We start from the raw sequence: 26263 nt of genomic DNA, 5'->3' as shown, positions 1-26263 counted from the left end.
TGAATTTGTTTGCACACACCATTGCAGTTATGAGACTTTATCTTTAAAAAAGTAATGATTCATTGCTTAAATATAGGACTTCACTTTGTTTTACTTCTTCACGCTAACGCAAAATCCATTGTGACGTCATAACTGCACTTAACTGTGGGATACGAAAACGATATCAAATGAGCTATATCCACGGGATATAGGGGTAAACATGGGATAAAAATATACAATATAATAGTCCGTATTATTAGTTACACAGTCAGTTAGGGACCTAATATGGAATCTTTAATGGTGTGAAATATAAATCCGTTTTGGTTGAGGCGAACTCCGTATTAGGTCCCTGACTGTAAAACTAATAGTATCTAGTATTATTTGTTGAATGCTTTATCATATATTCATACAATTATAATGTTTTTAACTTTATCATGAATAAAATATTTTGCATCATCGATATTCTGAATATTAATCATTTTGCAAACATTTTTTTGTGAAATAAAATGTTAAAAAACTACTTTAAACCCTGGACTTTCAGTAAGGCGTGGGTTTCTCGACGTTACCTAATTTACGTCTGAAATTTAAACAGCCTTACATTCACGATTGAAATATACATTCCGGCGAATGTCAACGAGTGTAGATATAATCCAGATAGTTTTTCGTACGGCAAAGAGGTTGGGCATAAGTCGTCTCAATGTTAACAACAATTTTAAAGTTGTCGATGCTATTAATTTCTTAACCAATGAGAATCTATTCGCTATTTGAGAGACGCTGATTACGTAGTGTCGAGAAAGTCACGCCCTCCTGAAAGTCCATGGTTAACTGAGAATTGTACTAAACAGTTGACTATCATTTACTGTCACAATTGTCTATCATTGGTAGGGTATTCTATTCTTGAATCTGCATATTGAGTGTTAACGCCCATCGTGGAGATATAAAAAATGTTTACATTGGGCCTAAAAAAAATTAATAACTTGGTTCTCAGGCCCGCCCGCATGTCATTTAACAATGCGCATTACCCATTTTTATCCTCAAATGAATAAAAAAAAATTTCTCTAGTGCGCTGATCGACTGAAAAAAAAATCCGGATTTCCCCGACCGCATTTTAGAATCACCAAGACTCAACCTCCATTTGTAAGGTAAGGAAGTGTGCGACCCGAGGAGCTCCGAGTAATACAGAGCATGGCAATGCAAATGGCGGTCGGATTAAAAGGTTGACTGAATCGTCAGTGAATGTTTGATATACAATAGCATTAATTTCGGCCCAAATTCGGAAGGGATCAACTGTTTTGCTTCCCTGGCATATAGTTGGTTGCACAAGCAATATCCGTTCCAGACCTCTTGCGTTGTGCAAAGGAGACTTGTCCATCAGAAACTGCTATACCTTCAGAACAATGGCTTAGACTTGCAATTTGCACCCAAATGTGCATCAACTTATGCTTCTTTACAGTTTACTGGCAAACTGAAAGTGAAATTTCAAGTACAGAGTAGACAGTTGCGTAAAACTCATGAAGATACACATTATGCATCGGCCACATTCAGGTATCTGAAAGAATTTTGTATCAAGTTTCGTGACTTTACCGTATTTGTTTGTATGGACGATAAACATCATTGCAAGGTTGGTGAACCAGGGAATCCTGTGGCTGCTGTGGAGAGAGGGAAACGTGTAGTAGTAGCTGAGGACAAAGTATTTGCAGTATCTGACCACGACTTCACAAAATTTAGCGTGGTACCAAGTGTTACCATGTTGGTAGATATACCTGAATCTCTTGAAGAGGGATCCTTCTACAGGGGACAGGCTTATGTTGGTGTAAAAGATTTGGTCCTTGAGCCTTCTTCACCACTGCGGCACATTGCTGAGCTAGAGCAGATTCTTTTGGATGAGGAATTGCATTCTAAGCCTATATTGTGTCTTTATACAGATGGTGGTCCAGATCATCGACTTACCTATTTGTCAGTACAGCTATCCCTGGTTTGTCTTTTTTTGAGCGGAGACTTTGATATGTTGATAGCAGCAAGGACTCCACCCATGGGATCATGGAGAAACCCACATAAGCGCATTATGTCAATCTTGAATCTAGCACTTCAGGTTGTGGGTTTAATGAGATCACAGGCTTCAGATGAGTGTGAAAAAAAGCTACGTTCAGCCAATGGATTAGGACACTCAGGGAAGTGGCAAAGGATCTGGCAATGCGGCAAGAAATGAAAGACTCTATTGACTTGAGCCAGTAAAGGTAAATATGTAGATCATGTACATTCACTTATAATGAAAGAAATTCCAGTTTCTGCATTATTAGATGTACAGGAAAGGTATATATGATTATCACATTTACATCAAATTCTATCCTTATTAGGTCCTTCTTACTCAGATGTTCAGGAGATTTTATTTGAAGGACAAAAAGTTCAAATGTTTCCAAGCTGCTACAGAGGAAGCAATTGAAGCCCTTTGGGAACAGCTGCAAAAGTTTGGTCCTCCCTTAGGACATGATATGAAACAACCAAGCCTGAAAAAAGAACTTAAGGACAGGTATTAAATGAGTTTAATATCATTACACACAATCAGTATGACTTTTTATTTAAATCATACCAGATAGATGTGATCTGATAGACTATTGGATGAAATCAAATATGAATGTTCAAACAAATAATAGAAAATGTGTTTATATTTATAGTAACGTTTTGAAAAAGAAAATGATGTTGAAAGTTTGATTTTAGAGTGTACGACGTTCGGCAAAAAGTACTCGGCTTTGATTTAGGGATTTCTAAATGAAAACATTCATATACTTGAATGCATGACATTTTATAGCATGTTTAGAGATGTACTAGATTTAGTGGAAGCTGTTCTCCACCAAAGGCTCTAAACAGAATACATGTATATATTTAAATGTTATATGATTAGAGTAATACATAAATATTGCAATACATCTACAGAAAGCAGCTGGTGAGTGTGTTTTTTTTCTGCATGGCTTGGTAGAAACTATTGATATGCACAGCTTTTTACCTATTAACTTGGGGCTAAATCAAATTCTTTTTGCTATGGATGTACTAATAGTAACTTCAAGGTCCTAAAAACAGGTGCATGTATATGTGTTATTAAACCAAACTAGCTCTCCTAGTCTCTCTAACTCAATTTTAAATCCTGTATATTCTTTGTACCATATATACTGTAAACCTACATCATACCTACATATCAAATTTAAGTGTTTTGTTTTAAAAAAAAAACCTCTTTTGGACAGAAGTCTGGTAATAACAGAATTTATTTACAAAGCTTAAAAACACTTTATAATAAAAAATCTTATTTGAAACAAAAATAAATCATTTTCTTCCTTGACAGGCCCAAGCTTCAGGATTTTTTGGACCACTGTACAGTGTCCAGGTCATATTTCTTTACTATTCGTAAGTGTGGGAATCCAGAATGTCAGATATGCCTTCCACCTCGCCTGCCTCCTGATGTCTTTTCCCAGCTACATGCATTTCCAGATCCAGTTCCAGGTAAGTAGTCATCTCTATATTTAGTAGATTTATGGATTTAATTTATGAAAGTATTTAATGTGAAAAAGTGTCAATTTTACCATGTATTTCACAGGAGAGGATGGACATTACAAAGAGTTTGAAGAAGTCTATGGTACAGATACCACAGAAGAGTATCGTCCTTCACTACAGCAAAAGGTGCCAGGGCTTGCTGCAAACAGTCATGGCATACCCTTTGCTCCTTCTGCTCAAACTGGAAGAACTGTTGGCAAAACTGTGAAGTGTATAGCATGTGATAAACCAAGAGTCATTTATTCTACTCACAAACTTACAATGCAAGATCACATGATTCTGAAACGTGTTTTGGATTTTTATCAATATTCCTGTGGATGGGAGCTCATGCCACAAGAGAGAGAAAGGGCTCCAAAGATATCTGCCCTTCTTGATCGTGTATTTGTCAGAGCTAATCTACACTGCACAAGTCCAGTTGAAATTCCGTATTCTAGTGCTGGCATATTCCCTTCAGTTTGCTTTTACTGCTCAGATGAAGCAGTTGAGCAAATTGAATGGACATATCCCACTTGTGAAAGCTGTAGAGCAAACCATATTTTGCCATTCAAGAGAAAAAATGTAGAAAATGCTAGAGAGAAAAAAAAAGAAAAGTAGGAAGTAAATGTTTTCAATTTCTATGTTCAATGCACATATTGAAGCACTGCTGTTTAAAAGTTCGAGTTTTGAAATTAAAAAAAAAAAATCCCTCGTCTTTTTTTAATTGGGTAAAAAGAAAAAAAAGCCTCCCTCCCTCATTGATTTTTGACAAAACTGGCCTGAGAACCAAGTATTTAATTTTTTTGGCCTTGATTATATGATAGTGTGCTCGTGCTTGAAGTAAAAAGAAATAAAAATGGGAATGAACGTATTCCAATATTTATAATAATTTTTATTTGGCATTTTACTCTACATGTTTTCATTACTACACGTGTAGATACATGTACATATATTCTATTTCCAGTGAAAAATGTGTTATTCCTATAGACATTTTTATAACGTAAAACAAAGACAAAGCCCCCCAGATAGGTTCGTGGTTTTGGTTGGTTTTGCAATAGGTTTTGCAGATAATAATATGTAACTGATTGAAAATTAAATTCAATAAAAATAGTTTTGAAATACCAACTACTCTAAACAAGTAACTTACCGTGCAAAGCTACTGGAATGAAGTCATCTTCACGGAAATGTTTATGACACACCACACTGTGCGGTTGGGGGCACCAGTGTTTATAACGATATTCGGCACTACTTCTTTTTATAGATAACACCCAAAGCTTCCTAAGGTTCTTCTCCTTTGGGAACTGCAAACCACCACGGGTTGAACAGCCAGGAATGCAGCAGCAAGTCGGCATTTTAATTGAAATGCAATACGAAAATCGGAATGATAACGCTTTCTCAATACCGGAAGTCTAAGTGTTGAACCTAAACGTTCGAAGCGCCGCCTACATATTAAAACAAAGGGGAAAATCCGACAAATATCATTGATTGGACAGAATGGACATCCATATCCAATCCTTTGTCATGGAGACCAACAATTGTGAAAGAATGGTAGAGGCAAAGCTGTCAATGGCCTTCAGTGACGATGAAGCAGATCAGCTTACTGGACTCATCCCAAGACCACAAGGATTTCATAAGAGATGCATAGTACTTCAGGATTCAATGAACAAGTTGTTTAGTAGGAGCACGGTGGGGGATAAGGGTTCTCTGTTTCATATCAAGAACAAATTTGGCTTCCGTACAGTGAAGAAAAAAAATCTCTGACTGTGTTAATTCTGTTGTGGATTTCTTTAATTTGTTACAGAAGGAAGTGTTTGCATGATTGTATGTAACATTCTGAACATTGATAACATTGATTTGAACACTGATGTTATACCTGAGGATGAAACTGAAAGACGGGAAATGTTCAAAGACATCTGTAAAAATGTTGTCTGACTCGTTTGGCCACAGATAGATAAAAAGTCTATCCAGCAGGCTGCAGAGGGCGATGTAGTACAAGATTCAGACTCTGATGATGACCCTCAAATACGTTGATGACACCATCCTGTACTGGAATAATCAGACACAAGATGAGTTGGAGGAGACCTTGCCCTACTACGATGAAGATTCTGATGATGATTTTGGTATGATTCAAACATGATATGCAAATTATTCATTTATTTACTTACATTTTACATGAAAAATTAAAATTTGTGTGTATATTTTCTCTATCTTAAAATGGATTTACTTTTGATTTTAGATTTACCTGAAGTAGTAGACTAAAACAGGAGTGATTCTGTGTTCCAGTATAGTTGTTGCATGCTGTGGCGTGGTCTCCTGTACATGGTACAGACAAATGCAGAACGACACAACAATGGGGAACAACTCATATTTGACTGAAGGCTAGATATGGTGAAGAACTGCGAACGATAGCATTGTTCTCCCGCCTACCTCCAAGTCAATTTTCAAGAGTTAACATATTTGATGAATTTTTAATATTATTTATAGGTAATTATATTGGATTTTCATAAAACATTACGTATTTGGGAAAACAAAGAGAGATAACTCTAAAATTTTGGTAAAACTTGTGTTTCCTACTATAGAAATCAACGGAAAATATTTTTAAAACATCCCCACGTGTCACATAAATTCCTTTTTACAGGTGATATGGAATGTTATTTCACAAATTCATACCAAAGCTTTTTGTGTGACACGGGGGGGAACATATGTTTATTGACAAAAAACGATAAAAATGTTTATTTTCCACTAATTTCAAAGCGATTTACAACTGAAACATTATATTTTATTGATATATTCATGTTTTATTTATTTACCTAAGACAATAGAAAAGATATAAGGAACATTTAATCCTATCCAAGATTATTTCAAAATATGGTGATAACTGAAAGTCCCATTTCAATGGAAAATATCGTCTACCCCCCTTTTTTTCAAGAGCTGGAATTATGGATAATTTACTGTTTATCGCTGGTATCAAGACAATTTATCAATTACCATTGAACTGTTCTTTGTATTAGGCCAAAAAAAAATTAATCAATAGTTTCTCGGGCACCGCCGCATCAGTTCAAAAACGGCCGCATTGATCAATTTTATTGACATATTGAAAAGGGAAATAACTCAATTTTCTGTTTTTCCAAGTTGAAAAAGAAAATCGAGTTATTCCCCTTTTTATAAATGCTATGAAAGACGTTTTTATAAGAAAAACAATATATTTCTTCTAAATCTAAAGTATTTTATCAGTTAACTTTTATATAAAGGTTTGGAATAACATTATTTAATGTTGAATACATATTAAAACTAATTTCAGGGAACAAAACTTAAGAATTAGTAGACATTATCATTTTACTGCACAAATGACTTACAAAAAAAGGTATAAAACCTGCTTCAAAAAAAAAAAAAAAAAAGAAAGAAAAAAGCCTGCCTGCCGCATTGAATTTTGAATTTTTTGGCCTGAGAAACAATTAATTAATTTTTTTTTGCCTTAAACAAAGATTTTATGGCCTAATTGCTATTCATTTTGAATCAAATGGTTCCAAAATGTAGGCGGGAATCGAGAGTTAGCGTGCGTATTTCTTTCTGGAACTACAACCATAATAAATATCTCATTTGGGCCACAGACTCTTAGCAGGTAATTAAGATAATAAATGTCTAAGTTACCATGAAAATAAACATTTCACAGAAAGAAAGTTAAAATTTGTGTTTTACACTTGTAAATTATCCGTCAGGTATAAATGGAATGTACCAGCAAGAATTAGGAGTGAAGTAGTGTGGAACAGTACAGCAAATCTATTGGGGAAAACCAGGTCATAATATTGCCTTGGATCTGGTTAATGAATTCCTGAATAATGAATTTAAGGGTAGGCATCCTGTAAAAAAGAAGTAATCCTTATTCAAAATCTTGTAAAGATATTTTACAGTGCACCTTGTATATATTTTTATACTTATAGCTAACCTAAAAAACTCTCATGGGCAATACACAGAAACACAGGTCTCAAGATGTAGTAAAATTGTTGTTGAGTGTTGGAAAAGCCATTGAGGATATCTTCCAGGTTAATGTCATCCAAGACTACATTCCACGCTCGTCCTCCTCAGACGGATCTTCAAAAGCAAAGTTAAAGAAATTCATTGAAGAGTATGGAGTGGAAGAGTTGTTTGTTGACAAAGGAGATGAAAGACATCACTCTGGATTTAAAGATTTCAGACATAATACTGGTTTACCGGGAAAAAAGCCAAAAGTTTCCCCAGTTACAACACAGGGAATAAGCATCGAGGAAGTAGCCTCATCAGTATCGGAGCTAATCCTGCCCGAATTAAGACAGACCATCAAGTCCATTATTACTGAGAGGTAAGACACTAGCCTGACATCGGCACAGCAACAAGATAAAGCTACACCAGGACACTCTGGACTTCCAACAAGTACAGTGGCCACAGGCGACGAATCTGATCAACAGATGTTGTAATCAACCCAAAACAGACAGTGGCAAAAGAGTGTAATAATTTGCCTTCATTTTCTATAATAATACTGGTATATCAGTATAAAAAAAAACAGAACCAGAAGTCTCTGTCGAGACTGTAGCTCTACTGGTTTGTACTTATAATAAAGAAAGAGAAAAGTAGCAGTAAAGACTTAAAACTTTACAAAAGCAATAAATAGAATAATGATCCTTGATTAAGTCTCTTTTTGAGGCAAGATTGCCATAAGACTACAACTGTAGGAGTAGCTTTTAATAAAATTTTACAGAATTTTCAATTTAAATTACTATGGCAACATAAGTCATCAAAATCAAAAACACAAAACTGATAATTATGTATCTAAGTGTAGTCTGCTTGTGTGCCAAGTTATATTGAAATCAGACTAAAACTGTAGGAGAAGTAGCATTTTGAATGTTTTTCAAAGAATTTCTATTTTTAGTAACCACGGCAACATCGTTCATCCAAATTAAAAACCGATACACAGAATTATGTATCATAGTGTACTCTACTTGTGTGCCAAGTTACATTGAAATCAGACTTAAAATATTAGAGAAGTAGCATTTTGAATGATTTTCACAGAAAATTCTATTTTTAGAAACCACAGCAACATCGTTCGTCGAAATCAAAAACGATACACAGAATTATGTATCTAAGTGTAGTCTACTTGTGTGCCAAGTTATATTGAAATCAGACTAAAACTGTAGGAGAAGTAGCATTTTGAATGTTTTTCAAAGAATTTCTATTTTTAGTAACCACGGCAACATTGTTCATCGAGATAAAAATCCGATACACAGAATTATGTATTTTAGCTTAGTCTATTTGTGTGCCAAGTTATACTGAAATCAGACTTAAACTGTAGGAGAAGTAGCATTTTGAATGTTTTTCAAAGAATTTCTATTTTTAGTAACCACGGCAACACCGTTCATCCAAATCAAAAACCAATACACAGAATTATGTATCATAGTGTACTCTACTTGTGTGCCAAGTTATATTGCAATCAGACCAAAACTGTAGGAGGAGTAGCATTTTGAATGATTTTCACAAAAATTTCTATTTTTAGTAATCACGGCAACACCGTTCGTCGAAATCAAAAACCGATACACAGAATTATGTATCTAGAAGTAGTCTACTTGTGTGCCAAGTTACATTGAAATCAAACCAAAGCTGTAGGAGGAGTAGCGTTTTGAAAAATTGTTTACAGACGGACAGACAGACAGACGGACGGACGACGGACGCATTACTATCGCATACGCTCTTCTGGTCTCTGACCAGTAGAGCTAAAAATTAAGTGCCAGGTTAAACAAATATGTTAAAGCATTGGAAAATGAAGAATTCCTATATAATTAATTAAATATAATGAATATAAATGTCTACCTGTCTTTCTTAATGATTCTTGTTTTTGACCGTCTTCATTCTGCATGGACAAGCTTCTTGGCACAGATACCAACAACTACACTGGGAACACTCACATTCCGTACAGTTCAGTTTACAAAGTGATTGTGATATAGGAGAGTATCCAATGAAATTAGACAGAATACAGTCCCTAAACACTTTGTCCTGCACTTGTCTATTGATCCACATAACTCCTGCATTTCATCTGAAGCATGAAGTAATGATCCAGGGGTCACAAAATACATGGCCTTTGCCTTGCGTCCATCTCGCTCTGCCCTACCCACCTCCTGCCAATAGTCCATCACAGAGTTACATGCACCCCTGTGAATGACAAGGTCAATGTCAGGGATGTTAATCCCAATATCAAAGGCGATGGTGCAGACTGCAAGTCGTATCACACTCCCTGGCTTGGAAATCTCATCCAGTATGTACTCAAGATCCTTGCAGGCCATTCCAGCATGATACAAAGCAATATGGGTGTTGCGCTGCACTTTTCTTGGTTGAAAATAGGCACCTTCTTTTAAATGGCCCAATATATCTAGGTAAAGGCGGCCACCATGACTCAAGCTCCTTTGAAGAGTATAAATGCTTAAAAGCATAAATTAAAGAATGACCCCAAACTTTTTGATCTTACAAATGACTTTGATTATACATCTTGCTATAGGACTTATTATGTTCCCCAAACGAAGTTGGGGAACATATTGTTTTTACTCTGTTTCTTATTATTATTATTTTTCTTCTTCTTCTTCTTCCTGGAACTTTTTTGTCCGGGAATGATCTCGTAAACTGTTCGTCCGATGTAGGTAAAACCTTTTTAGGGTTAGTAGACATGTTATGTAGATTTGCGGAATCAAGGTCATTTTGCACGCACGTGCTTGCAAGAGCGTGCACGTGCAACACGTGAAATGACCAATATAATAGATATAGCCACAACTGTTCTATTTTTAGATGAAATGCTTTGAAACTCATGTGAGGATATATTAGTAGTATAGACATGACGACATGGTGAAAATAGCAAGATCTCACGCGCATGCACGTGCACTTCGCTCTGATTGGCTGCAACTAAAGTCTCAATATCTTTTTTGTTTTTTGACTAAATCCTTTGAAATTTTGAACATAGCCATGCATTAGGATATCCTACAACATGAAATAAAGCAATTATCATGAAAACACGTGCATGCACGTGCGCTGCAATCTGATTGGCTGAAACTTTAAACAGCTATAACTCCCTTGGTTTTCAACCAAACAGGATGAGATTTGGAACATAGATAGATATAATGGACTTCTACAAGTAGGTATGGTCACCATGCACATGCATACACATGCGTGTACATGTCCTGCAATCTGATTGGCTGAAACTTTAAACAGCTATAACTCCCTTGGTTTTCAACCAAACAGGATGAGATTTGGAACATAGATAGATATAATGGACTTCTACAAGTAGGTATGGTCACCATGCACATGCATACACATGCGTGTACATGTCCTGCAATCTGATTGGCTGAAACTTTGAACAGCTATAACTCCCTTAGTTTTCACCCAAACGGGCTGGAATTTAGAACATAGATAGATGTAATGGACTTCTACACGAAGGTATGGTCACCTTTTTCATGTATACACGTGCGTGCACGTGAAATTAGTAAAATCAAACATACACTTGAATGAGAGTATTTTAAAAATAATTTTGGATTAAATACTTTATTATTCAGTGTATTAAAAATATAGATTGTGTAGACAAGATGCTATGGTCATGACGCAAATGCATTCACATGTGCATGCGTGCAATGCTAAAGTTTAAATGATTTTTGTACACTTCTTTGTAAATGTTGTTAAAATCTCAGATGCATAGAGTTTGTCTTATTTAATGAAGCTTACAGGGAATATGGCACCAAAAGGTAGTTGGGGAGCGTTTGGGGAACATCTGTAACGGTCCCGTTACAATTAGCACTAGTTAATATTTTACCTGACATATACTAAAGTCTTCCTGGCATTGATACCATTTTCTTTTATGTCATCAAATAGCCACCCAAGCTCTTCAAAATGTCTTTTGACCTTTTGTACTCAAGGTAAATGTTAGATATGTTGATTTTAAAGATTAAACCATTAACATCATAGCAAAAGATTTAAAAACATTGAAAGTAAAAGAATATTACGGCTATAAAATTTTTGTTCTGATCATTTGCTGCATTACACATAAGAAAAGTTACCTGTCAGTAGATGCAGTGTACATCTTAAGATCAGGTAGATGGATTCCTCTGGCTATGTGCTTCAGAATCTGGGGTGTGCAGGTTGCAGTAAGCATAAGAAATGGAGTCTTCGGGAAATGTGAACGAAGCTCTCCAAGCCTTGCAAATGTGGGTCGAAAAGTATCACCCCTTCAACATTTAAATAAATGTTCTCATATCAGATTTGTGTATTTTTAATTTAAGATATTCTATATAGAAGGGTAGGAATGTATGTTATATTGTTAACGTTAGATATGTACCGGTAATGGGAAAATATAGAGAAGGATCCAGCAAAGTATAAAGAAGACCGATAAACTATGCAATGTATGATAATTAACAAAAATCAGAAAACTCGTCAAATTTGCACCATTACGGAGATGCGATGGAATTGTAGCCCTCTCCAGAAAACATCAGATAAAAATAATCGGAGAAGGCTACATTATTGCAGCTAGGCGCTGAGTATGCTTCAGGAGAGATAAAATGTCCTCTACCAGCATTTTGCGGAGCAGCACCTGTGTATTATGAAGTTTAATGGAGACATATATTACAGTCTTTGTTAGAAATGTGAGGTTTAGGAGCTAAACAGCATTTTTACATAAGCTGGCGTCAATCAAGCACTACAGTACTTATTTAAAATTTCCTCACAGCACGAAGCAGTTGACTTAGCACTAAAATTAATTGGTGGGCTCTACTTTTCAGGTGTCCCTTAAATGCCTACAAAATACCCCAGGAAGCTAGAAGACTTGGAGATATCAAGTAGCAGTTGTACTGTTCAATACCTGATGGATGCATTGTTACGTATTGACTATTGAAAGAATTTTTTCGAAAGCATTTCAACAGCCAATTGCACCGAAACTGTTGGTCTATTTAATGAGTGATTTTGACACGCTGACATAGATAAATAGGACATGGACTTTCAGTTGCTTATTTAATTAAAGGGTACAGTTTGTCAATGAATACCTCAAGACTAATTTTAAACAGAGTTTTGAATGCATGTTTCGACGAAGGTGCTCATGTTCCATTTGATGGATAGTTTTCGCAATTGAAAGATGTTGACAACGGAGGTAAATTTCTTACTCTTTTCGCTCTTCAAAGAGAGTTCTGCAACAAAGTAAACAGAATGAATAAAAAGGTCATTCTGGAAAATGTAATCTCAATGTATGGGGAATTTGAATATGCAGCGTAATGAATGTTTGCCTGAGACAGATTCTTGTGACGAGAAAGTTGAAGAATTTATCCTCTCTGTGTACGCCTTCCTGGATTTTTCAAAGGAAGGAGCAGAAGAATGTCGAAACTAAAAACGACCAAGTTGTAGATGAAGTGATTGAAGACATCTTATACAGTGAAACCTGTCTAATCCGACATGCACTGGGAGATACATTTTACGTCGGAATAGACAGGGTGTCGGATTGCACAGTGTTAAATACAAGGAAAATACTAAAATGGTAAAGAAATTTAACGTCAGAATTCACAGTGTGTCGGATTATTCAGGTGTCGGATTAGACAGTTTTCACTGTACTTTACAAGTGAGGGAAACTGGAATGAAGTTGTTGATGAAATAAGTTGAGATGGACACCTCCACCTCCACACCTCTTGGAAAACTTTCCCGGATCCGCGTCGGACCCCTCATGTTATGGATTCTACCATTCTAACGTCAAATTTAACAAGTTCATCGCGATCATTTCTTTGTTCATAAATTGAGTAAACTGCATACAAGAGTAATTATTGATGTACATGTAGTTTATTAAAGTTAACGTTGAAACCCGCATTTTTTAATTTTCTAATATCTTGAAGAATTGTTATTTTTGTGTGGTGTGGTGTTCTAGAAAACATTTCCAGCAAGAATTATGCTCTGTCTAATTTAAATGTACCTTAACTTCGTTGCCTGTTTTGAACAAACTGTTCTGCACAGGAAAAACAATTTGTATATGAATTTTTTTCCTAACATAATCTTGAAAATTATACAAACTATTGTTGTTTTTGTCACAAAAAATGATCTTTCAATTAAAATTCTTGTTGTTGTCTATGTGACGAGTTTCTCCAATTTGCAATTTGGCACTTATTCGTCAATAAAATAAACCATATATCCTCATCTGTATCAATCCAAGTTCGCAAAGCATGTGGTTTTATTTCAATATAATTTGTGTTTGATTTGAACATCTAAATAAGAATGTGTCACCTAAATAGAAAAATAAATGTTTCACCGAAAGATTGGGTTTTGGTGCTGATTCTAATGCCAGAATCATAAAATATATCGTAATGTTTACTGACCTCCGTGACGATCCTCGCTTCAACTACGCCATATTGCTTGTTGCAAAGGAAAATACGCATTTGCAAAGTGATTTAGGCTGGGCCCCTTGATTGTATACACTCATTTTTTATAGAAAGATAACTTCCTTTTGAAATTACAATTATTTAATTAAAATTGGACTATATTTTATATAGTTGGACCTATATTTTCTTTGAAACTGACCGTTGGATACTCCATGAGCCAATGTGTGGCATTTCACAAATAGAGGATGTTTTAACGAGAGGCTCAATGGTCTTAATGGTCATCTGAGTCCAACAATTTAGAGGGTACATAAAAAAGAAAATAGTATGATTTGGATCAACAAATCGATAAGTGATCTAGTATCTGTCCCCTACTCATCAGTACCTGTATCAACATGAAACTAGAAATATGTCCATAGGACATGAATGCCCCGCCGAGGAAATATTAGTAAAGCAACAGGAAAATTTGTGTGTAAAATTTGACCAGTTTGGTTCAGGTAGGGCTTATAGTTACTTGGGAATAAAAATATAGGTCAGATCCAGCATCCGAAGCAAGTCTGGTAGTGTCCATCCCTAGATGCATCATCCATGCAAGTTTGGTTCAGACAGGGCTTACAGTTACTTGGGAATGAAAATATAGGTCAGATCCAGCATCCGAAGCAAGTCTGGTAGTGTCCATCCCTAGATGAATCATCTATTCAAGCTTGGTTCAGGTAGGGCTTATAGTTACTTGGGAATAAAAATATAGGTCATATCCAGCATCCGAAGCAAGTCTGGTAGTGTCCATCCCTAGATGCATCATCCATGCAAGTTTGGTTCAGGTAGGGCTTATAGTTACTTGGGAATGAAAATATAGGTCAGATCCAGCATCCGAAGCAAGTCTAGTAGTGTCCATCCCTAGATGCATCATCCATGCAATTTGGTTCAGGTAGGGCTTATAGTTACTGGAATGAAAATATAGGTCAGATCCAGCATCCGAAGCAAGTCTGGTAGTGTCCATCCCTAAATGCATCATCCATGCAAGTTTGGTACAGGTAGGGCTTATAGTTACTTGGGAATGAAAATATAGGTCAGATCCAGCATCCGAAGCAAGTCTGGTAGTGTCCATCCCTAGATGCATCATCCATGCAAGTTTGGTTCAGGTAGGGCTTATAGTTACTTGGAAATGTCAATATAGGTCAGATCCAGCATCCGAAGCAAGTCTGGTAGTGTCCATCTCTAGATGCATCATCCATGCAAGTTTGGTCCAAGTAGGGCTTATAGTTCCTTAGGAATGGAGCTGCTCCAAAAACTTTAACCTGGTCACTCATCTGGAAAATGTAGGTCAGATCCAGCATCCGAAGCAAGTCTGGTAGTCTTCATCCCTAGATGCATCATCCGTGAAAGTTTGTTTTGGGTAGGGCTTATAGCTCCTTAGGAATGGACCTGCTCCAAAAACTTTAACCTTGTCACTCATCTGGAAAATGTAGGTCAGATCCAGCATTCGAAGCAAGTCTGGTAGTGTTCATCCCTGGATGCATCATCCGTGCAAGTTTGTATCAACATGTGAACTTTGATAACACCTTCTTGAATGGTATGTTTAAAACTGAGCTAAACACTAATTTAAGAAAAGTGAGGTCAAGGTCAAAGGAAATGTCAAGGTCAAGAAATGTTGATGCAGTTGCATAGCCCTCATCAATATCTATCAGCATATGAAGTTTGATAAAAATATCTTGGATAGTTTCTTTGAAACTTAGCTTTGAACAGAGCTAAAGCAAAGTGTGACGGAAGGACGGAAGACGGACATGACAAACACTATATGCCGCGGCCATATTCATGGCGGGGCATAACTATTAACAAATTAAATATCTTTTACTTTACCCCTTATTATTACCTCTCACATTAGCATATCTTGGCCTTAGAAGTACTTTTAAAAATGAGTAATTTTTGTCTGTCTACCTATCTTTAAAACTATTAAAGTACATTTTGTGTTACAGAATTAGTGTTTTTGCATACGTTTCTTCTATTAACCTTTCAATTACATTATTTACAGTGATCAACTATCAAAGGTGAATGGCAAAGGGGAATAACTTCGCTCAGTAGAATACAAATAAGTAGGGCCCTGGTCAGGACCAGAACACTTGACTTAATGGTCCAGATGTTCAAAACTAGGGCTGGGTATTGGCCCGAGATTTCGTATTGCGATATATTGCGATATTTTAAACTGTATTGTGATATGTATTGCAATATTTTCAATGTTATTTAAATGGCATTTTCTTACTACATTTAATCTAATTTACATGCAGAATGTACATAACTATGATAAATTACCAACGCGCGAAAAAAAATCTTGTTGATTTCATTTAAGTTATGCTCTGAAATGTTCCCACAAAACAACTTCTGTCTTACTGTTTGGCTTAATAACAAATTTTCATACATTCGTTTCTATATTTAATGACAAAATTCCTTAATCTAAGCATATTGCCAATATATCGATATTTCAAAATCGTATTGCGATACGATATTTTTCGTCATTGTATTGCAATATATTGAAATATCGATATTATTGCCCAGCCCTATTCAAAACTCTGGCTAAAATACCCTTGCTTATAAAACCTTTATTTGCCTATAGAATATACCCAGGAGCAGAGAAGAATTTCAATGAAATAATGTATTTTCACTACAGTCAGTCGATTTAACACAGCCATGCTCTAACACTAGAACCAGTGACCTAGGGTCTTGAAATTAACAAAATTGGAAGAGGTACCCTCATCATCATAACTTTGCAATTAGTTATGATTTTTAAAGTATTCACACTTTTTACTTTATTATCAATGATGGAGTCCCCCCATCCCCCGATCATCAAAACTATAAACTTTTTTCTTTACTTAACAACCGGCAGTAGAAAAAAATTAAAGGTATTGTACATTTTCACTACATAACCAATAGAGCACCCCCCCCCCCCCCCCCATCATCACAAACACTGACCCCGGGGACATGAATTTCCAAATTTTGGAAAAAAAGCATTCTTACTTATCATGAACATTCATTCCCTTTAATTAAGCAGAGGTTTAAAAAAAAGCATTTTCACTATATAATCAATAGAGCCCTACCCTAATACCAGAACTCCTGACCCAGGGACCATTAAATCCACAATTTTGATAGACGCATCCATCCTTATCAATACTCTGTAATTAGATATTTTATTTAATATCAAGGAGGAAGGAAGATTTTCAAAAATATATGCATTTTCAGTATATGATCAATAGAGCCCCACCCTAACCCCCGACCCCGGGACCATATAATTCTCAATTTTGGAAAAAACATTCTTAATTCATCGTAACATTGTACTCGTTCTCAGTTTATTTAATATCCAGGAGCAGAGAAGAATATATTCCCCTAACACCAGAACCCCTGACCCTGGGACTATAAAATTTTTAATTCTGTAATAGGCACTCTTGCTCATCATAACAATGTACGGCGTCTCCATATGAGTGAAAAATTCTCGAGAGGGACGTTAAGCAAAATACAATCAATCAATCATTGGTTTAATAACGGGTACCTGTAAAGTGCGAAACGAAATAGAAACGAAACGAAACGAAATCTGCCGAAACGAAACGAAATCTACCGAAACGAAACGAAACCTCCCCCGAAACGAAACGAAATCAAGACGAAACGAAACGAGATCAAGACGAAACCTTCCGAAACGAAACGAAACAATTTTTTTTTAAATCAAGCTATATACATGTAGTTTTATATAATGTGTAACTGCATATGGTCTATTTTGACTTCATATGAAATTTATATAGTTCGATCACCGCAGGCAATTGTTTCGCTTTAAGGTGGGGCTTTATCAACAAAAAAGGTCAACTTCAATTTTCAATGCCTATATAATAAATATCTTTGCAAAAAAAAAGGGGGGGTAACCCCCCACCCCCACACCCGCTTCCGACGCCTTTGCCATATTTTGTTAATATCTTACTGACTAATTTACCTACTAAAAATGACATCGTTCGCTTCGAGAGACTTTAATCGTTTTAGACGTCTCTGGTCGAGCTTCATTATTGTAAACCATTCATTTCTACCTCGAAAATTACATCGATAAAAATATGACCGTATGTATGTAGAAAGGATACATAAGATTCGGGTTGAAGTTACATGTATAATTGAACTACTGTAGATCGTTTAATTTTCGCGACAGCTTATTTTCGCGAGATAGTCATTGACTTTTTAATAGCGAGACAAAATTTTCACGAATTGTGGTCATGTCTATATAATCTAAAGGAATTCTATATTACGCGAGAATGTAATTTTCGCGAGCATAACGTCTCGCGTAATTACGCGAAAATAAAGTTCTCGCGAATAAAAAATGGTTTACAGTATACAATGTAAAACCAGACAACTCGGAGTGAAATTATGCTTAATACTCGGAAATCTCTGGTTTATCCTATGTTTTAAAACCTTCACAATACAACAGTGCAGTGACTTTATTATACCCCCCGCTTGAAAAATGGGAGGGTAAACTGTAAACGGTATGTCCGTCCGTCTATACCTGTACGTCCGTCCGTCTGTCTGTTAAGCTTTGTGGTACCCATCTCCTATACGGAACTCCTCTTATACCACCGAGTGAAATCTAATAAAACTTTCACAGAATCTTTATTACGTATGGCCATTGTTCACCTCCTATTTTACTTTTTAATTCAAGTCGTATTTTAAGTTTCCCATGGCAAAACATGTACATTGCCATTATATGTTTACCTATGACTTCACATAGAAGCTTTCCTCTTTACACATTACCGTAAAACAAAATATAGCAATACACGGATATTATGGGAGGCGGGGGGTATCATTTAGTGAGTCATTGCTCATAGTACCTCTAGTTTTGACCCGTATATATAAACGTGCCTTTACATGTAACACATAAATTTTGATAGATATGTTGTATCTAGATAAATAAGGACTAAAAATAAGAGTAAGATATAAAAATTAGAAAATACTGCACATATTGAAATAATTATACATGCATAGCAGCTGGCAAACATGTAAATACATCATTAGACTGAGAAGGAAGCATAATTTATCGGTTATTAATTTTTATATAAACAAGTACATGAACTATATGAATTTTATTTGAAGTAAAAAGAAAAGTCCACATGCAGTTACACATATATAATTATATACATGCACCTTGATTTGAAGAAGAAGAAAAAATTTGATAGTTTTGTTTCGCTTAGTTTCAGCAGGTTTCGTTTGATTTCGTTTCGTTTCGTCTTGGTTTCGTTTCGTTTCGGTAGATTTCGTTTCGTTTCGGCAGATTTCGTTTCGTTTCGTTTCTATTTCGTTTCGCACTTTACAGGTACCCGTTTAATAACCAGGGGCAGAGAAGATTTTTAAAGAATTTATGCATTTTCACTGTATAATCAATGGAGCCCCGCCATGGCACAAGAACCCCCTGACCAAAGGGCCATGAAATTCACAATTCGAAAGAGGCAGCCTTGTTCAACATAACTATGTACCTGGTTAATTTATCTTACACTTATGAACAGAGAATACGATTTTCAAAAAAATAAATAAATTAATTAAATAATGCATTTTTACTATACCATCTATATAGCCCCGCCATAGCACTAGAATCCCTAAATTTCACAATTTTGGTAGGACTCGATGCTTATTACTATCATGCCAACAGTTTGACTGCTTTATGTCCAGGAGAAGATTTTTAAAGATTGCATTAATTCTAGTGAATTTTGCCCCCCCCCGGATAATATTGTTAAAAACATTCTGATTGTACACACAAGTACCCTGAAGTTGATATCAAAAAGATGCTCGAGTTTCTGATTGACAAAATCTATGTGGTTTTTGGAGATCAAGTCTATCAACAATCTACTGGAATTCCCATGGGTACCAATTGCGCCTCAATATTAACAGACCTATTTTTGTATTCATATGAAGCAAATTTGTCCAAAATCTTGTACGTGAAAAGAAGGAAACACTTGGTGTGGCCTTCAACTCGACTTTTAGAAATATCGACGACGTATTGTCAATTAACAATCATTATGGTAGTTTCCATTCTTTTGTCCATACGAAATATTCCGGTGAGCTTGAGATAAAACCACAGTGTCTAACACATCTGTTTCATATTTAGACATATTTTACTTGAAAAAGACCAAGCTCTATGATATACATTAAGACTTTAACTTTACAATCGTCAACTTCCCTTACTTATGCAGCAGTATTCCTTCTTCACCTACATACGGAGTTTATATCTCAGTTTATAAACAGCAGTTTATATCTCAGTTGATTCGATATGCAAGAGCATGCTCGTATGAACAATTTCTAAAACGAGGTAAACTATTGACAAACACATTGATGAAACAATATCAGCAGGCTCGTTTAAAGTCATCATTTCGTAAGTTCTATGGTCGGGACAATGACCTTGTCAGCAAATACAGTTTATCTTTTAGTCGAATGCTGACTGACGTTTTTCATACTAATTGTTAGTCCATTATTTAAACACTGAATGGACGACGGATTTTTCTGTTTTTTCCCTATCATGACAAGAGCAAAGGCGGTTGTGACTGGTCGACAGGGGATGCTCACTCCTACATGACACCTGATCCCACCTCTGATGTTTTGGAGGTCCCTGTTTGCTCTGCTCCTATTTTGTATTGCTTGTATTAATTTGTAAAGTCCCTAAAGGGACTTTTGATCTTGAATTAAGTTCGTTATCTCCATATGTTTTCATAGCAATAGTGAGTGACTATGTGACGTTGACCTAATAACCTAAGGCAGGCTTTGTGATTAGTAAACGTGCCATAAGAGGCTTCTTTTTTAATTCTCTGTGCAGAATAGTTGATTTAGTCGAAAGTGCATAATTTTACCAGCAACACAACAAATCACTTGATGCACGACAAATTATCGTTATTCTTTTAATAAGTTGACAATTGTAGGAACCAATAGACCCTATCAAGGTTATTAGCCGCCATCTTGGACAGGGGGCAAACGTTGGGGGCTGACGTCACAAAAACAATGGCCGAATCGAGCTCCGCAGCTGACGATGCATCGAATATAATCGCCGCGTATAATTTACCTGCGTCGTAACAAGTGTTCCTAGGTATGCAGAAGAGACCCCAAGGTAATGTTTTTTGACGATAAACAAGTATTTTATCTTTGATTTCCACTTTAATGACGTAAGTTGCATATTTACTCAAGGTTGTCAAAACCACGTGGCCGAAGAAAACGCTTCCTGTACTTAGGAGGTCGGTCATGTTTTGCATTGCCCTGGCTATATGCGGCATATTTCAGTACTGTAATTTTTGTGGTCTTAGGTGGAGATGATTTGGATGCTAGGCAATTTTTTTCCGAAGGCCTGAGACAAAAATTCAATTTTTATAGAGCTTTGAAATCGGCCAAAGGGGGGTGAGATATCGAAAAAATATAATACATCGGTATAAGATGAGTTCTAATGAACAATATCCAAGGTTGAACATTATTTTTAATTAATATAATTAATATAATATAAAATAAATTATATTCTGTATGTTATACATATAAATTAAGTGTCATTGATTCATTACACATTCACTGTACTTTACTATATTACTAGTCATTCATGGTTTAGTATTGACATTGTTTATACAGAAACTCTTGCATGTACAAGGGTGTCAAGAAATATGAAAGATATAAAGACACCTTGAAAAAAGTATTTTTCCCCATGAAAATATTTTTTTTTCATCACTGCAATTTTGAATACTTTTATTGTAATTAAGAATATTGCTATAGCTATTTGCAGAAAAATTTAAAATTGAGTGAAATTTAGATATATTTTAAAATACACTGTACATAAATTTAGCAAATATTTTACATGCATAAAATAAGGTATGACTATCCTCAAATTCATGTTCAGTCAATTAAACAAGGAGAAATAAACATGATAAAATAAATAAAAAAAAGAAATAAAAGGAAACCAAAAGGATTTTAATATTGATTCATGTATAGTTATTCCAGAAAAAATATCCATGGTGCATGCATATGAAGCAAAATTGTGCAATTTTACACAATTTAATATTATTGTAGAAGAGAGGATGTCCTAGAAACACCTGAAGGCTTGACTCGGAGTCAGAGTTAAAAACGCAGGATTTGACAAGGCAGGATGCAGCTAAAGCAGCTCCAAATTGAGTTCGTTGGAGGACTGTCGTCAATGGCCTATGTTCCTCATAGAACGACAGGCCGAAGTAAGTACATGAAGTAAGTAGCAGGACGTACATGTCATTGTGCTTTCAAACCATGTTATTTGAAATTAAAGTGAATCCTTGTGTAAATACATGTATTCAAATTAAAAAAAGGATTTTAAAGGTTTGAAAATAAAAATGATGCATTTTTTGTTCCATCTGTAAACTTATAAAAAGCCCATAAAATTGGATCAAAAAGTAGATAAATATAGTAACATTGTGACATAATACCACCAAATTACAAACATAATTAATTCGTAATATGCTAAGTTCTTCCTCAAATTTGCAAAGCAAATCTTTATTTTGTAAATATTTAGTTTTAAGAAATGAATATTTACAATATATGAATCTTACTTAACAGCAATGATTTTAAAAATTATCAAAGATATTTCGTTAGGAAATTATCAAATTTTTTTAATTATACATGCTTACATGTACCTATCTATTTTTTCAGAAGAGTGCTCTTTCAACACTGCATGGCAATATAAACAGTATATGCCTCAAGTAAGTTTTAACTCTACATATTTCAAATTTAAAGGAGATCAAGTTGTTTAGCTTTATTGCAATTTTTGCTTTGAAATGCAGTTATGTTGAATAATTGAATGACTCATCTTGAGAAAGATGTCGAGAAATGTGTGAAATGTGCTGCAGGTTTTTGAAACTGTTTAATAAATCAAGGCTATTTCTAATGATTTGAAACCACTTGTAGATTCAAAATGCCTTTATATTCATTATTATAATCATTTTATAAAATTATACTTAATTATCATAAATGATAGTCTCTGTGCTATTTCTGTTAAAACAGATTTCTATCTGATAAAATCATAGATATTAAACTCTGAAGAATATTGGTCCTACTCCTTTAAAATGTATAATCTCCTCATTACAGATTTTGAAGAATCCTCAATTCAAATCCAGACTGCGGCAGCCCTACCATGTAGCTGTTGGACTCGTATGGGATAACAATAATCAAAAGTCACGATATCCATGCATGGATTTTATCTCATCTTGATTAAATGTAGAGAAATCATATACAGTCTATTTTGTGATAGAAACTGAAAGAGAGAGGGCTTTACATTGTCCTTTTGAATTTGCTAGGACAATTTTTTATGAACTTTAGAATAACGCTCATGTACATATATTTTTGTTGAAAGATAAAGTACACTTATTAATACTGATTAGGCCATTCCAATTTTTTTTTTATGTTTAGTGTCTGCGTGTGCCTTGGTTTTTGACACTCCATGTCAGAAAAAATTTTTTTTGATTTCCAGCAATATCTCTGAATATTTGTATAATACATGTTTTTCATTATTGGAATAGTTTTAGTATTTAATGCCTTGATTTTGCTAAAGAAAATAACTTTCTTTATGAAAATTAGAGAAATGAAATCATATCTTTTGAATTATGTCATTTATATTACTATAAAATATGTGTTTTATTATTTTTTTTGTACCTGTGTGTTTTTAGCGAATAGGTAGCTAGGTTTTTGAAATATGGGTGGACACTAAACAGAGAAAAAAGTTGGAATGGCCTTAGCTTCAACTAAATATTAAAGTTTAAATTTGCCATGGATATTTTAATTTTACCAATTTGACCAAGATGTTTGTAGACTGACATATTTCTTGAACACGTTATACATGTTATATTACAACTATTTGAAATACAATGTAAATACCTATCGTACTTACTTTATTATATGCAATGTCTTTGCATATATTTACATGTATACTCAGAAGAATCAAATGAATGTTTTTTTTTCAAAGTTGTTACAATAAGAGCTATTTAAAGGGAAAGAAAAAAAAATGACATGATATTAAAACTTGTATTTTTATTTCAGCTTGTAAAAATTCATGTAATAATCGTAATAAATAATAAATTTGTACATTATGTAAAATTGTTTTCAATTGAGAATACTTGACTCTCTTTAGCACGTGATCCTTGGAATGTCATGTGCTTTAAATATGAATGTGATTTACCCACATTTTAAAATTGAGCCCTAGATCTGGCTGCCAGGTCTGTTGAAGAAATTTCAGGGTGATGAAGGAAGAGGGCCGGGATCAACTGAAAACTAATGTTTTGACAAACAAAAACAATGTTCATATTAATTAGTGGGGGGACACGACAACTGTATAGATAAGCTTATTGTATTGTGTGATGTGTACATATTGTATCCATTGGATTTAATTATTGAGGGGTACATGGTAACACCACAATCCACATATAGTTTCATTCATGTCTGCTTCATAAATTGCTAAACATTATACAGTGATCCATTGATGAGTGAATCAAAGAATCTAATTTCACTAAATTTGTAATTTTTTTCATACACACAGTTTTTTAGGGGAGGGGGAGAGTAGGGGATTGTTGTACAATGATCATACAAAAAGAATATTGAGGAATTCCTTGTTTTCTGCTGAATGCAAATTTTTCACTTATTGTCGGACTGATTGATAAAGATACTATGTTATTTTTCCTTGTTTTTTTTTTCTTCAATCATAAAAATAGTTTGACTATATTCAAAATGAATATGCTTAAGAAAGAGTAGGATACCTGCTTAAATTTTTTCATGAGGAATATAAGCCAGATATTTTGTCTACAGTACTTCTGAGACCTTTCTCTCAATTGAATTATATATTTCCGCAGCTATACAATCACTGAGATTTCATATACAGTGTATGTATAAGTAATGAAAATAAACATAGGATGTATAAATTCTATTTTTATACCCCATCCAAAGGAGAGAGGGAATACAGTTTTACTCGTGTGTGCCAGTCCGTCTGTCTGTCCAAAACAAATTTTTGGTTGCAGTTTTCTCAGCAACTACTCATCACAGATGCTTCAAAGTTTAGCACATTCTTTGCTGAGGCATGCCTTTTGGTGGGATTTCATTTTTCTATGAATCGGATGTCAACTTCCTATTGGTCTGTGCATCTGCCTGTAACTGTAACTTCAGTTTATTGATAATATAATACATGTATTGTATATTCACATCAGAGCAGGGGTTTGATTGGTGAGCATTGACTCACAGACTTCTTGTTAGATGTGCATGAAATAGAAACAGGGAAGTCGGATTGTATTGTTACAAAAATATACACAAGTGATGGATGAAATATCATATCAACAAAATGAAGTGCTAAACAAAGGAAAGGTCTTCAGTACATGAACATGTGTACAGGTATTTGGATTCTTGTATCATATCTGGTAAACTAAATTTTTTTTTTATGTTTTAATAAATGTTAATGATGAAATTTATTATTAGATAACCAGGTATCGAATCAGAGACTTTGCATCACTTATCAGAAGCTATAACTGTTGAAGTACTTTCAATGTCAATACACAGTCTAAATCTTGTATAGCTTTAAATGTCCCCAAAATTGTAAATAGCATGGTTCACCTTATTTTAATAATTTTAAAAGTTAAGCAGAATTTTACACACACAGTGCACATGACACAGACAATTTTTTTTTTGTATGATTAAAATTATTTTTTAAAAATTACTGTTTAAATAAATTTGTATAATTATTTACTTTGAAGTTGCAATTTTGATATTGATATACACATGTATGCAACATATTTTTAAATCATTCTATAATATTACACATAGTTAATATTTAATTAATTAAAACATATATTTAAAGTTGTCTCAACAAAATATCTAAAACATTATATTAAAATAAATATTTTTTAAGTATATTGGTCTATCTACAGATGTTTTATGAGCTTTTATTCATTCAATACTTCTCAATATTCTCAGTTGGATCCGCCCGCGTTAGTGGTATCGATATAAAAGAAATTAATTTTTAAAAAATCATCAAAGTAAAAACTAAAATGTAAATGAGTGTTTTTATGCTTAAACCTTCTTTTGTTTTGATTTTCACAAATATTTTATGCTTAAATTGTACGAGATGATAGATAGTAGCGTAACATAAACACTCTATCTCCGCACGTTTTACATGATGCATGTTGTAATATTGCAGTTCATTTAAGGTAAATAAACACTTATTATTAAAGAAAATGTTCTTTTTTAGAATAAAATATGTTGCTTACAATACGTATACATTCAGTTTCAAATGACAATGACTGTGAAGCGATCGCTAGACGAACATTGATGCGATGCTTCTGCATCAGCTGCCATTGTTTACGTTAGCTACGATGTCGCGTGATGCCCCCAATCCAAGATGGCGGCTAATAACCTTG

At 34.6% G+C, this 26263-nt stretch overlaps 1 pseudogene; it reads right to left on the bottom strand.

Moving 5' to 3' along the window:
* Positions 1 to 9449: 9449 nt before the first annotated feature.
* LOC134277996 (ATP-dependent DNA helicase RecQ-like) lies at positions 9450 to 14141 on the bottom strand (annotated as a pseudogene).
* Positions 14142 to 26263: the final 12122 nt, after the last annotated feature.

Source organism: Saccostrea cucullata, unplaced genomic scaffold, assembly GCF_032062105.1.
Source record: "Saccostrea cucullata isolate Sc308-1 unplaced genomic scaffold, CSIRO_AGI_Scuc_v1 ctg735, whole genome shotgun sequence".
Taxonomy (NCBI): Eukaryota; Metazoa; Mollusca; class Bivalvia; order Ostreida; family Ostreidae; genus Saccostrea; species Saccostrea cuccullata.
Note: the sequence above shows the minus strand (reverse complement) of the source record. Positions and strands in the feature narration are given on the sequence as shown.